The sequence below is a fragment of the Nerophis ophidion genome, linkage group LG04 (assembly GCF_033978795.1).
Source record: "Nerophis ophidion isolate RoL-2023_Sa linkage group LG04, RoL_Noph_v1.0, whole genome shotgun sequence".
Taxonomy (NCBI): domain Eukaryota; kingdom Metazoa; phylum Chordata; class Actinopteri; order Syngnathiformes; family Syngnathidae; genus Nerophis; species Nerophis ophidion.
This window is the reverse complement of record NC_084614.1, coordinates 81,448,156-81,462,802: the sequence shown is the minus strand read 5'-3', so window position 1 is coordinate 81,462,802 and position 14,647 is coordinate 81,448,156. Positions and strand designations below refer to the sequence as shown.

At 44.1% G+C, this 14,647-nt stretch overlaps 1 protein-coding gene across 3 annotated transcripts in view; it reads left to right on the top strand.

Moving 5' to 3' along the window:
• LOC133552033 (tripartite motif-containing protein 3-like) overlaps positions 1-14,647 on the top strand; it is a 62,649-nt gene that overhangs the window by 1,628 nt on the left and 46,374 nt on the right. Inside the window, exon 2 of one of the 3 annotated variants that reach the window (XM_061899313.1) lies at positions 12,595-12,875. The exons of 1 other annotated variant lie outside the window; for it this stretch is intronic. The gene's annotated coding sequence lies outside the window, so the exon portion shown is untranslated. Of the gene's footprint in view, positions 1-12,594; positions 12,876-12,924; positions 12,940-14,647 lie in introns of those variants that run through there. One more of the 3 variants, XM_061899314.1, reaches the window with a different exon arrangement.

The window sequence follows — 14,647 nt, the reverse complement described above, 5'->3', positions numbered from 1 at the left end:
TCATATCCGTTGTGTCCTGAGCAAGACACTTCACCCTTGCTCCTGATGGGTGCTGGTTAGCGCCTTGCATGGCAGCTCCCTCCATCAGTGTGTGAATGTGTGTGGAAGTAGTGTCAAAGCGCTTTGAGTACCTTGAAGGTAGAAAAGCGCTATACAAGTACAACCCATTTATCATTTATACATGCTAACGTTAAAATGCTAGCATTTCAAACAAATTTTTCCGCCATCTAAAATTCGGTACTTGATGCATGTTACCTTACTGTTAGCATTTAGCATTCCAATATTAGTTCGCTAGCTATTTCATGATTATTTTGCAGATATGCATCTCAGCGTCAAATGTTTTGTTACTTGACAAATAATACCTATTAGCATGTTTGCTCATGTTACTTGCTGTATTTATTTTTTATTTTTTTAGCAAATTTTGTAGAAACATACCTCTGTCATATTTCGGTACTTTATGCATGCTAACGAAAATATGCTAGCATTAAAAACAAATTTTAGCCAGCATTACTATGCTAGCTTTTTTATGATAATTTTGCGGATATACATCTCAGTATCAACTATTTTGTTACTTAATAAATGATACCTGTTAGCAATCTAATGGTAGTTAGCTTTATTTAGTTTTATTTTTTTTCAAGCTGATTTTTAATATTTCAGTACTTGATACATGCTAATGTGAATATGCTAGCATTTAAAATAATTTTTTCCGCCATTTAATGTTTGGCACTTAATGCATGTTACATTACAGTTAGCATTTTAGCATTCCAATATTAGCACGCTAGCTATTTTATGATAATTTTTCAGATATACATCTCAGTGTCAACTATTTTGTCACTTGATGAATGATACCTGTTGGCATGCTAATGTTAGCTAGCTTTATTTTATTTTTATTAATTTTTTTCAAGCTGATTTTTAATATATTCAGTACTCGATACATGCTAATGTGAATATGCTAGCATTTAAAACAAAATTTTCCGCCATTTAATGTTTGGTACTAAATGCATGCTATGTTAAAGTTAGCATTTTAGCATTCCAAAATTAGCACTCTAGCTATTTTATGATTATTTTGCAGGTATACATTTCAGTGTCAACTATTTTGTCACTTGATTAATGATACCTGTTAGCATGCTAATGTCAGTTAGCTTTATTTTTTTAATTTTTTTTTTCAAGATGATTTTTAATATTTCGGTACTTTATACATGCTAACTTTAATATGCTAGCATTTGAAACAAATTTTTCCGTGATCCAATATTTGGTACTTGATGCATGTTACGTTACAGTTAGCATTTTAGCAAGCTAGTATTACTATGCTATCTTCTTCTATTGTAATTTTACAGATGTACATCTCAGCGTCAAATATTTTGGCATTTGAGAAATGATACCTGTTAGCATGCTTGCTAATGTTTTGTTTTGTTTTGTGTTTTTTTTAGCAAATTTTGTAGAAACACACCTCAGTCATATTTCGGTACTTGATGCATGCTAACATTAAAATGCTAGCATTTAAAACAAAGATTTCCGCGATACAATATTTGGAACTTGATGCATGTTACATTACAGTTAGCATTTTAGCAAGCTATTATTATGCTAACTTTTTTTATGATATTTTAGCAGTTATACATCTCAGTGTCAAGTATTTTGTTACTGGATGAATGATACCTGCTGGCATGCTAATGATAGTTTGGTTTTTTTCAAGTTAATTTTAAATTTTTCGGTACTTGATACATAACAACGTTGGTACGCTAGCACTAGTATGCTAGCTTTTTTCTGATATTTGTGCACCTATACACCTCATCGTATAGGTGCACATAGGTTCCATTGGCAGCAAAGCAGGCCCACAGCATAATACCACCCCCACCATGCTTGACGGTAGGTGTGGTGTTCCTGGGATTAAAAGCCTCACCTTTTCTTCTCCAGACATATTGCGGCCAAACAGCTCCATTTTTGTTTCATCTAACATCACGTGGACAAAGATGAGACTTTCTGGAGGAAAGTTCTGTGGTCAGATGAAACAAAAATGTTTTTTAAACTGTTACTGCTCAATAACTGAGCTAGCTTTTTTTTTGTTTTTACCATAAAAACAGCAGTACTGTTTTTCCAATTAAAGTAATATACACTAAATTTGAAGGTGCAATTATTGCAATTTACCTTTTTTTTTTTTTTTTTACATTTTTAGTTTTTAAAAAAATGTAATAAAATGAGAAAGAAATGGTGTAATACTGTTCCTAATATTTTTCACTGTTCTGGGGTCACCAATAACTGCGATGTGGCCCCAGGTCCACTTAGACATCTGATCCAGAAATTTAAGCCTTAAAAGAAATCGACCTATGTTTAACATTTTAATGACCCGACAATATGAATGAAAAATATCCAAATGTTTAGTCCTTCAGTTTGTGGCCCTCAGTGGAAAAAGTTTGGACACCCCTTCCACACCAAACTCCTCCCAGCTGCCAGTAAAATGTTGGCAACTGAGCTACCTTTTTTTAACATTAAAAACAGCAGTAATGTTTTTATATGCACTCAATTTGAAGGTGCAATTATTGCAACTTACTCATTTTGATGAAAGTTGGATTTTATTGATTTTTTTTTTTTGACACCATGACTAGGGAAGGTTGTTCGCATTGGGTCATATAAGTGCATACTTTGAGGTCATTTACCTGAGTTATTCATGTTGTCCACTAGAGGGCGACATATTAGCAGTATCAAAATGGTCAAAATATTAGAATTTTTCTGTAAAATTTACTTAGTTTTTTTACTGTAAAAAAAAACATTTTGGGTTAGGGTTACCATAAAATCAGCAGTTCTGTTTTTCCATTACATTGGGTCATATAAGTACATGCTGTACATGCTTCAACGTCATTCACCTGAATTATTCATGTTGTCCACTTGAAGGCGACATATTAGCAAAATCAAAATTGTCAAAATCTTTGAATTTTTCTGTAAAATTTAAATGTTTTTCTTTTTTTTCTGCAAATAAAAATACTGCATGGTTATAGTAAAATGTTGGCAATTGAGCGACTTTTTTTTTTTTTTTTTTTACCATAAAAACAGCAGTACTTTTTTTCCATTTACAGTAATATACCCTCAATTTTAAGGTGCAATTATTGCAACTTACCAATGTTTATGATATTTTAGACTTTTTTTTCCTGCGCCATGACTAGGGAAGGTTGTTCGCATTGGGTCATATAAATAAATATATATGCAGTATCAAAATTGTCAAAATCTTAGAATATTTCCGTAAAATTTACATTAGTTTTTTGTTTTTTTTACTGTAAATAAACATTTTGGGTTAGGGTTACCCTAAAAACAGCAGTACTGTTTTTCCATCTCCAGTAATATACACTAAATTTTTAAGTGCAAATATTACAATTTACCTTTTTTTTTTTTTTTTTAGATCTTAAGTTAAAAATAAAATCTAATAAAATGCATAGAAAAATTGTGTAATAATATTTTTCCTGGTTAAAAGCGGCCCTCTGGGACCAAACATAACTGCGATGTGGCCCCTCAGTGAAAATGACTTAGATTTAAGATTTAAGCGTTGAACAAAAAAATAAATAAAATAGACGTATGTTTAACATTTTTATGACCCAACCTGGGACCTAACTTGGGGAGAAGACAAACAATGTATTGTTTGCCAAGGAAAAATATCGAAATGTTTGGTCCTTCAGTTTGTGGCCCTCAGTGGAAAAAGTTTGGACACCCCTTCCACAGCAAACTCCTCCCAGCTGCCTCGGTGGCACCGGGAACAGTTAGTCCAGACCACGGACGCGGTGCCTTAGGACCTGCGTGACACTCCTCTTCAGGACGGTGGCACCGGGAACAGTTAGTCCAGACCACGGACGCGGTGCCTTAGGACCTGCGTGACACTCTTCTTCAGGACGGTGGCACCGGGAACAGTTAGTCCAGACCACGGACGCGGTGCCTTAGGACCTGCGTGACACTCCTCTTCAGGACGGTGGCACCGGGAACAGTTAGTCCAGACCACGGACGCGGTGCCTTAGGACCTGCGTGACACTCTTCTTCAGGACGGTGGCACCGGGAACAGTTAGTCCAGACCACGGACGCGGTGCCTTAGGACCTGCGTGACATTCCTCTTCAGGACGGTGGCACCGGGAACAGTTAGTCCAGACCACGGACGCGGTGCCTTAGGACCTGCGTGACACTCCTCTTCAGGACGGGGGCACCGGGAACAGTTAGTCCAGACCACGGACGCGGTGCCTTAGGACCTGCGTGACACTCCTCTTCAGGACGGTGGCACCGGGAACAGTTAGTCCAGACCACGGACGCGGTGCCTTAGGACCTGCGTGACACTCCTCTTCAGGACGGTGGCACCGGGAACAGTTAGTCCAGACCACGGACGCGGTGCCTTAGGACCTGCGTGACACTCCTCTTCAGGACGGGGGCACCGGGAACAGTTAGTCCAGACCACGGACGCGGTGCCTTAGGACCTGCGTGACACTCCTCTTCAGGACGGTGGCACCGGGAACAGTTAGTCCAGACCACGGACGCGGTGCCTTAGGACCTGCGTGACACTCCTCTTCAGGACGGTGGCACCGGGAACAGTTAGTCCAGACCACGGACGCGGTGCCTTAGGACCTGCGTGACACTCCTCTTCAGGACGGTGGCACCGGGAACAGTTAGTCCAGACCACGGACGCGGTGCCTTAGGACCTGCGTGACACTCTTCTTCAGGACGGTGGCACCGGGAACAGTTAGTCCAGACCACGGACGCGGTGCCTTAGGACCTGCGTGACACTCCTCTTCAGGACGGTGGCACCGGGAACAGTTAGTCCAGACCACGGACGCGGTGCCTTAGGACCTGCGTGACACTCCTCTTCAGGACGGTGGCACCGGGAACAGTTAGTCCAGACCACGGACGCGGTGCCTTAGGACCTGCGTGACACTCTTCTTCAGGACGGTGGCACCGGGAACAGTTAGTCCAGACCACGGACGCGGTGCCTTAGGACCTGCGTGACACTCTTCTTCAGGACGGTGGCACCGGGAACAGTTAGTCCAGACCACGGACGCGGTGCCTTAGGACCTGCGTGACACTCTTCTTCAGGACGGTGGCACCGGGAACAGTTAGTCCAGACCACGGACGCGGTGCCTTAGGACCTGCGTGACACTCTTCTTCAGGACGGTGGCACCGGGAACAGTTAGTCCAGACCACGGACGCGGTGCCTTAGGACCTGCGTGACACTCTTCTTCAGGACGGTGGCACCGGGAACAGTTAGTCCAGACCACGGACGCGGTGCCTTAGGACCTGCGTGACACTCTTCTTCAGGACGGTGGCACCGGGAACAGTTAGTCCAGACCACGGACGCGGTGCCTTAGGACCTGCGTGACACTCTTCTTCAGGACGGTGGCACCGGGAACAGTTAGTCCAGACCACGGACGCGGTGCCTTAGGACCTGCGTGACACTCCTCTTCAGGACGGTGGCACCGGGAACAGTTAGTCCAGACCACGGACGCGGTGCCTTAGGACCTGCGTGACACTCCTCTTCAGGACGGTGGCACCGGGAACAGTTAGTCCAGACCACGGACGCGGTGCCTTAGGACCTGCGTGACACTCCTCTTCAGGACGGTGGCACCGGGAACAGTTAGTCCAGACCACGGACGCGGTGCCTTAGGACCTGCGTGACACTCCTCTTCAGGACGGTGGCACCGGGAACAGTTAGTCCAGACCACGGACGCGGTGCCTTAGGACCTGCGTGACACTCCTCTTCAGGACGAAGCGAAGCTGTTACGTAACGCGGCTTGTGACGCGGGGACGGGTCTTCTTCTCGGCCGCGTCACTTTCCCCTGGCTCCCGCGGCGTCTCTGGGCCTGCTGGGTTATTTAAAGACACACATTATTTCAGGATGGGCAGGCGGACCCTTAGGCCATCATAGGAACACGGTACAGTAAAGGATGTGTGCATTGTGTAACACTCCCTTACAATATGCGCTTCGTGTTTTCTTATGAGGTCAGTGAATGCATCACAGAGGCCGGGGAATCAAACCAGCACGTGTGATTAGTCACGTTTACACGGCCTTTGGACCTGGATCGGATCTGGATTAAAGGGTTTGACGACCATTGAACAGTCCTTTAACTCGGTGGGTCTCAAACTTTTTTGGCCACCGAGTACCGACTCGGGGGAAAAACCCGGCTCTCCGAGTTCCACCGTAATGACCCAACAGTTAAATACAGTAGCATAATAGGCCTAAGTATTCATTAAAAGCAGGGCAAATGTTTTATTTAACAAATATATTCAGTAGGGGGCGCAAAAAAAAATTGATTCTCGAATAAATCCATCCATCTTCCTCCACTTATCAGAGGTCGGGTCGCGGGGGCAGCAGCCTAAGCAGAGAAGCCCAGACTTCCCTCTCCCCAGCTACTTGGTCCAGCTCTCCCGGGGGATCCAGAGGCGTTCCCAGGCCAGCCGGGGATACATAGTCTTCCCAACTTGTCCTGGGTCTTCCCCGTGGCGTCCTACCGGTCAGACTTGCCCTAAACACCTCCCTAGGGACCTGACCAGATGCCCGAACCACCTCATCTGGCTCCTCACAATGTGGAGGAGTGGCGGTTTTACTTTGAGTTCCTCCCGGATGGCCGAGGGTCTCACCCTATCTCTAAGGGAGAGACCCACCGCCCGGCGGAGGAAACGCATTTGGGCCGCTTGTACCGTGATCTTGTCCTTCCGGTCATAACCCAAAGCTCATGACCATAGGTGAGGACAGGAACGTAGATCTCGTACCCGTGATCTTGTCCTTTCGGTCATAACCCAAAGCTCATGACCATAGGTGAGGACAGGAACGTAGATCTCGTACCCGTGATCTTGTCCTTCCGGTCATAACCCAAAGCTCATGACCATAGGTGAGGACAGGAACGTAGATCTCGTACCCGTGATCTTGTCCTTCCGGTCATAACCCAAAGCTCATGACCATAGGTGAGGACAGAAACGTAGATCTCGTACCCGTGATCTTGTCCTTTTGGTCATGACCCACAGCTCATGACCATAGGTGAGGACAGGAACGTAGATCTCGTACCCGTGATCTTGTCCTTTTGGTCATGACCCACAGCTCATGACCATAGGTGAGGACAGGAACGTAGATCTCGTACCCGTGATCTTGTCCTTCCGGTCATAACCCAAAGCTCATGACCATAGGTGAGGACAGGAACGTAGATCTCGTACCCGTGATCTTGTCCTTTTGGTCATGACCCACAGCTCATGACCATAGGTGAGGACAGGAACGTAGATCTTGTACCTGTGATCTTGTCCTTCCGGTCATAACCCACAGCTCATGACCATAGGTGAGGATGGGAACGTAGATCCACCGGTAAATTAAGAGCTTTGCCTTCCGGCTCAGCTCCTTCTTCACCGCAACGGTATAAATCACGATTTATAATAGACAAAAAAATGTTTTTATTTTTTTGTTGGTGGGATTAAGGAGGTTTTTGGAAGTAATCCCTGTCCCGACCCACAACATCCACAGTCGAGGTTGGCATCATACCGTCCTCAGCATACACGGTGTTGACAGTACAATGCTTCAGTTCTTGAAGCTAGGGATGGTGGTCCAGAATCGCTTCGAAGCCGTCCGGAAGTCGTCGTCCATGATGGTGAATCTGTAAAGAGAATATTTGGAAAACCTCCTCAATCCAACCCAACACGTCTTCCTAAGAGGTAGCAGTGCCTGGGGAGTCTGTGGTGGACTCTCCTATTTCTGGGGCTGAGGTTGCCGGGGTAGTTAGAAAACTCCAAGGTGTGGGTGAGGTCTGCCCGGAGTACCTTAAGGCTGTGGGGCTGTCTTGGTGTACAAGACTCTGCAGCATCGCGTGGACATACGGGGCGGTTCCTCTGGATTGGCAGACCGGGGTGGTGGTTCCTCTCTTTAAGAAGGGGGACCTGAGGGTGTGGTCTAACTATCGTGGGATCACACTCCTCAGCCTTCACGGTAAGTTCTATTCAGGTGTACTGGAGGAGAGGCTATGCTGGATAGTTGAACCTCGGATTGAGGTGGATCAGTGTGGTTTTCGTCCTGGTGGTGGAACTGTGGACCAGCTCTATACTCTCAACAGGGTTCTTGATGGTGCATGGGAGTTTGCCCAACCAGTCTACATGTGCTTTGTGGACTTGGAGAAGGCATTGGACCGGGAAGTCCTGTGGAGAGTGCTCAGAGAGTATGGGTATCAGACTGTCTGATCCCTGGATGATCAGTGTCAGAGCTTGTAAGTCCGACCCGTTCCAAGTGAAGGTTGGACTCCGCCAAGGCTGCTCTTCGTTACCGATTCTGTTTACAACTTTTATGGACAGAATTTCTAGGGGATCCGGTTTGGTGGCCACGGGATTAGGTCTCGGCTTTTTGCAGATGATGTGGTCCTGATGGCTTCATCTGGCCAGGATCTTCAGCTCTCACTGGATCTGTTCACAGGCGAGTGTGAAGCGACCGGGATGACAATCAGCACTTTCAAGTCCGAGTCCATGGTTCTCGACCGGAAAAGGCTGGAGTGCCATCTCCTGGTTGGGGAGGAGACCCTGCCTCGATATACACGTCATACATTTTTTCGTGAAATTACATTGTGACAGTTCCTTACTGTCGTCGTGCGGGTTCCATGGACCACTCAGGAAGGATAGTGCTTTGAGCAGTTTTGACTCTTTTTATTTTTTCACATAAAGCTGTCTCATGCCGGGTTGCTTTTCAGCTTCTCCTCTGCTGCTCGCTCTTCGGTCGCTTTCGTCGTCGCCGTCTTCTCTCTGTCGCTCTTGCGCCGCATCTGCTGCGGACTCTCCTCCCTCTGCCCCGATCTCTCCTCCTTCTCCCCTTTTATGCAGCGTAAGGAGAAATGTTAACCGTCTGCGGGTGCGAGATCCACGCACCTGAATTAGATTGCGGCGTCGCTCCCGGCACGCCCCGCCTCTCCGCTCAGCTGCATTCTCCGCCTCCTTGCCGCCATCTCGGGCATGTATTTTTGTCATAGAAACATAATAAATTTTTGAAGTAAAATCACATATCAAATCGGTATCGCCGATACCAGCCTGAATTGTCACTCCGTATCAGATGGGGGGGAATCAGTGTATCGCACGTCACTAGCGTCTTCCAACAGGAAGTGATGTCACATAAACCGAAAGTGAACAGACAATTTGCAGGCATTTATTAAAGAAAAACATTCTGAAACATTTACAAACTAAGATGGAAGAAGATAAACATATTTAAACTCTGAAATAAAAATGAAGCCAGAACATTCTTTCATGAAAATATGTTTTTTTTAACTTAGTTAAAAGAAGGTTGTTGTGTTAAAAAGTACTTTTGAGCACATTCAACAGTAGTTAAAAAAAAAAAATCATAATAGCTAAGTAGATTTTATATTTGGTTATACTCTTATAGAAAAGTATGAATATCTGTGGAGCAGCAAGATGATGATGATGATGATGATGATGGTGGAAGAAGGTTCAACATTTGGCTGCAATCATGTCCAAACACGACCAAGTTCTTCGTCCTCTTATCCGCCACTTCCTGTCCTGGGCTCCGAGCGGCGAGGCACGGGGATGATGGGATATTTGGGGAAGGTGGGCGTGGATCAGCTGCCATCTCAGCCTCACAAATGACAACAAACTGTCTGTGACATGGGTGTCAGACTCTGGCCCGCCCTACAGCTACCATCTCAGCCTCACAAATGACAACAAACTGTCTGTGACATGGGTGTCAGACTCTGGCCCGCCCTACAGCTACCATCCCAGCCTCACAATGACAACAAACTGTCTGTGACATGGGTGTCAGACTCTGGCCCGCCCTACAGCTACCATCCCAGCCTCACAAATGACAACAAACTGTCTGTGACATGGGTGTCAGACTCTGGCCCGCCCTACAGCTACCATCCCAGCCTCACAATGACAACAAACTGTCTGTGACATGGGTGTCAGACTCTGGCCCGCCCTACAGCTACCATCCCAGCCTCACAATGACAACAAACTGTCTGTGACATGGGTGTCAGACTCTGGCCCGCCCTACAGCTACCATCCCAGCCTCACAATGACAACAAACTGTCTGTGACATGGGTGTCAGACTCTGGCCCGCCCTACAGCTACCATCTCAGCCTCACAATGACAACAAACTGTCTGTGACATGGGTGTCAGACTCTGGCCCGCCCTACAGCTACCATCTCAGCCTCACAATGACAACAAACTGTCTGTGACATGGGTGTCAGACTCTGGCCCGCCCTACAGCTGCCATCCCAGCCTCACAATGACAACAAACTGCCTGTGACATGGGTGTCAGACTCTGGCCCGCCCTACAGCTACCATCTCAGCCTCACAATGACAACAAACTGCCTGTGACATGGGTGTCAGACTCTGGCCCGCCCTACAGCTACCATCCCAGCCTCACAATGACAACAAACTGTCTGTGACATGGGTGTCAGACTCTGGCCCGCCCTACAGCTACCATCCCAGCCTCACAATGACAACAAACTGTCTGTGACATGGGTGTCAGACTCTGGCCCGCCCTACAGCTACCATCTCAGCCTCACAATGACAACAAACTGTCTGTGACATGGGTGTCAGACTCTGGCCCGCCCTACAGCTACCATCCCAGCCTCACAATGACAACAAACTGTCTGTGACATGGGTGTCAGACTCTGGCCCGCCCTACAGCTACCATCCCAGCCTCACAATGACAACAAACTGTCTGTGACATGGGTGTCAGACTCTGGCCCGCCCTACAGCTACCATCCCAGCCTCACAAATGACAACAAACTGTCTGTGACATGGGTGTCAGACTCTGGCCCGCCCTACAGCTACCATCCCAGCCTCACAATGACAACAAACTGTCTGTGACATGGGTGTCAGACTCTGGCCCGCCCTACAGCTACCATCCCAGCCTCACAATGACAACAAACTGTCTGTGACATGGGTGTCAGACTCTGGCCCGCCCTACAGCTACCATCCCAGCCTCACAATGACAACAAACTGTCTGTGACATGGGTGTCAGACTCTGGCCCGCCCTACAGCTACCATCCCAGCCTCACAATGACAACAAACTGTCTGTGACATGGGTGTCAGACTCTGGCCCGCCCTACAGCTACCATCCCAGCCTCACAATGACAACAAACTGTCTGTGACATGGGTGTCAGACTCTGGCCCGCCCTACAGCTACCATCTCAGCCTCACAATGACAACAAACTGTCTGTGACATGGGTGTCAGACTCTGGCCCGCCCTACAGCTACCATCTCAGCCTCACAATGACAACAAACTGTCTGTGACATGGGTGTCAGACTCTGGCCCGCCCTACAGCTACCATCCCAGCCTCACAATGACAACAAACTGTCTGTGACATGGGTGTCAGACTCTGGCCCGCCCTACAGCTACCATCCCAGCCTCACAATGACAACAAACTGTCTGTGACATGGGTGTCAGACTCTGGCCCGCCCTACAATTTAATTAACCTTAGAGCCGCCCCCCCGCTACTATAAAGACACTCCCTTTAGCCTTCTTTACAAGATGTTGTCACGTCCGCTTTTACTCAGGGCAACTTGTACACACACTTAAGTGAATGCCAGGCATACTTGCTCAACAGCCATACAGGTCTCACTGAGGGTGGCCGTATAAACAACTTGAACACTGTTACAAATATGCGCCACACTGTGAACCCACACCATACAAGAATGACTAACAGATTTCGGGAGAACATCCGCCCCGTAACACAACATAAACACAACAGGACAAATACCCAGAACCCCTTGCAGCACTGACTACCACCAAAACCTGCCCCACCCATCTCATTATTATTTTATTTTAAGATTTATTAGCCTGTGGAAAAATGTCATGTTGATATTTACCTCAGAAGGCTGCAAATAGAAAAGAGGCATTAAATATTTTACTTAAATTGTATTTATTTGACCATTTATTTATTTTTTTCGTTTGTTTTTTGAATGTTGATTAAGTTCTCTAATTATTGATTGTTCAAGCAAACTCAGCATTAATTTCACTTTATTCATAAACTTTCTCTTGTTACTTCAAGGCTTGAACGTTTGATTCATTTATTATTGTTATTTTATTTTCAAATGTATTATTAGCCTGTGGGCAAAGTTTATTTTGATATTTACCTCAGAAGGCTGCAAATAGAAAAGAGGGACTCCATTTTTATTTAGATTTTATCTGATATGCCATTGATGTTTTGTATATATTATTATTATTTGAAAGTGGATGTTGCATGTCATTATAAAGTTATATAAATAATAAATGGGTTGTACTTGTATAGCGCTTTTCTACCTTCAAGGTACTCAAAGCGCTTTGACACTACTTCCACATTCACACACTGATGGAGGGAGCTGCCATGCAAGGCGCCAACCAGCACCCATCAGGAGCAAGGGTGAAGTGTCTTGCTCAGGACACAACGGACGTGACGAGGTTGGTACTAGGTGGGATTTGAACCAGGGGCCCTCGGGTTGCGCACGGCCACTCTCCCACTGCACCACGCCGTCCCTGCAATATTTGGATTGATTTCAACCTTTTGGTATCTGATCAAGTTTGACCTGGAAGGATTTATGTCATAAAAATGTTAAAAACAGGTCATATGTTATTTTTCTATTTTTTTTTTATTTTTTAATTCAACGCCTAAGTCTCTAGATCAAGGGTCACCAAGGCGGGCACCAAGGCGGGCACCAAGGCGGGCACCAAGGCGGGCACCAAGGCGGGCACCAAGGCGGGCACCAACACGGGCACCAAGGCGGGCACTAAGGCGGGCACCAAGGCGGGCACCAAGGCGGGCACCAAGGCGGGCACCAAGGCGGGCACCAACACGGGCACCAAGGCGGGCACCAAGGCGGGCACCAAGGCGGGCACCAAGGCGGGCACCAAGGCGGGCACCAAGGCGGGCACCAAGGCGGGCACCAGGTCGCCCGTAAGGACCAGATGAGTCGCCCGCTGGCCTGTTCTAAAAATAACTCAAATAGCAGCACTTACCAGTGAGCTGCCTCTATTTTTTAAATGGTATTTATTTACTAGCAAGCTGGTCTCGCTTTGCTCCACATTTTTAATTCTAAGAGAGACAAAACTCAAATAGAATTTGAAAATCCAAGAAAATATTTGAAAGACTTGGTCTTGACTTGTTTAAATAAATTCATTGATTTTTTTTACTTTGCTTCTTATAAATTTCAGAAAGACAATTTTAGAGACAAAATACAACCTTAAATTTTTAAACACATATACCTTTTTAGTTGTTTAAATTCCTTCCTCTTCTTTCCTGACAATTTAAATCAATGTTCAAGTAAATTTTTCTTTTTTATTGTACAGAATAATAAATACATTTTTGTTTAATTCTTCATTTTAGCTTCTGTGTTTTCGAGGAAGAATATTTGTGGAATATTTCTTCAAACTTATGATTAAAATTCAAAAAAATTATTCTGGAAAATCTAGAAAATCTGTAGAATCAAATTTAAATCTTATTTCAAAGTCTTTTGAATTTCTTTTAAAATTTTTGTTCTGGAAAATCTAGAAGAAATAATGATTTGTCTTTGTTAGAAATATAGCTTGGTCCAATTTGTTATATATTCTAACAAAGTGCAGATTGGATTTTAACCTATTTAAAACATGTCATCACAATTCTAAAGTTAATCTTAATCAGGAAAAATTATTGATGATGTTCTATAAATTATTTCTTAAATTTTTTCAAAAAGATTCGAATTAGCAAGTTTTTCTCTTCATATTTTTCGGTTGAATTTTGAATTTTAAAGAGTCGAAATTGAAGATAAACTATGTTTCAAAATGTAATTTTCATTTTTTTCCTGTTTTCTCCTCTTTTAAACCGTTCAATTAAGTCTTTTTTTCATCATTTATTCTCTACAACAAACCTTCCGTAAAAGGAAAAAAATGTACAACAGAATGACAGACAGAAATACCCATTTTTTAAATATATATATAGATTTATTTATTAAAGGTAAATTGAGCAAATTGGCTATTTCTGGCCATTTATTGAAATGTGTATCAAACTGGTGGCCCTTGGCATGAATCAGTAGTTCTTGCTTTCAAAAAGGTTGCTGACCCCTGCTCTAGATCTATGTGAGCTTTTGTTTTTGTTTCATCTATTTATGTCCTTAATTTAAAGGGGAATATTTTCAGAAAGGTCAATACATCATAACATTCATTCATTATTCATTCATTATTCATTCATTATTCATTCATTATTCATTCATTATTTTTTTGAGCAATAAGAGTTTAGAAAACTAAAATTCTTAATAATACTAAAAAAAAAATCCTAAAAGTGTTTAAAAAAATAATAACTCTCAAATCATGTCTTGAGATCAATTTCGGATCTGTCATTTTTATTTATTTTTTTTCACGTTTGTTTTATGCCCTTTTTTTTTTTTTTTAAAAGAAAATGTAGTTTTTCTATGGCAATTACACAAAATATGCAATATTTTCCCCCAAAAAATATTTCAAAGTGTGATATTTGATCTGAAGTATTTGGAGCCTTAAATATGTCAATAATTCATGACGACATTGATTTTGATTCATTATTATTTTTGAGCAATGACCGTTTAAAAAAAAAGAAATTCTTTTTAATCAAAAACAGCCCCCTCTCATAAAAGTGATAAAAAAAAAAAAACTTTGAACTCTTACATCTTGAGATCAATTTCGGATCTGTCAATTTTTATTTTTTTAAATTATTTTTCA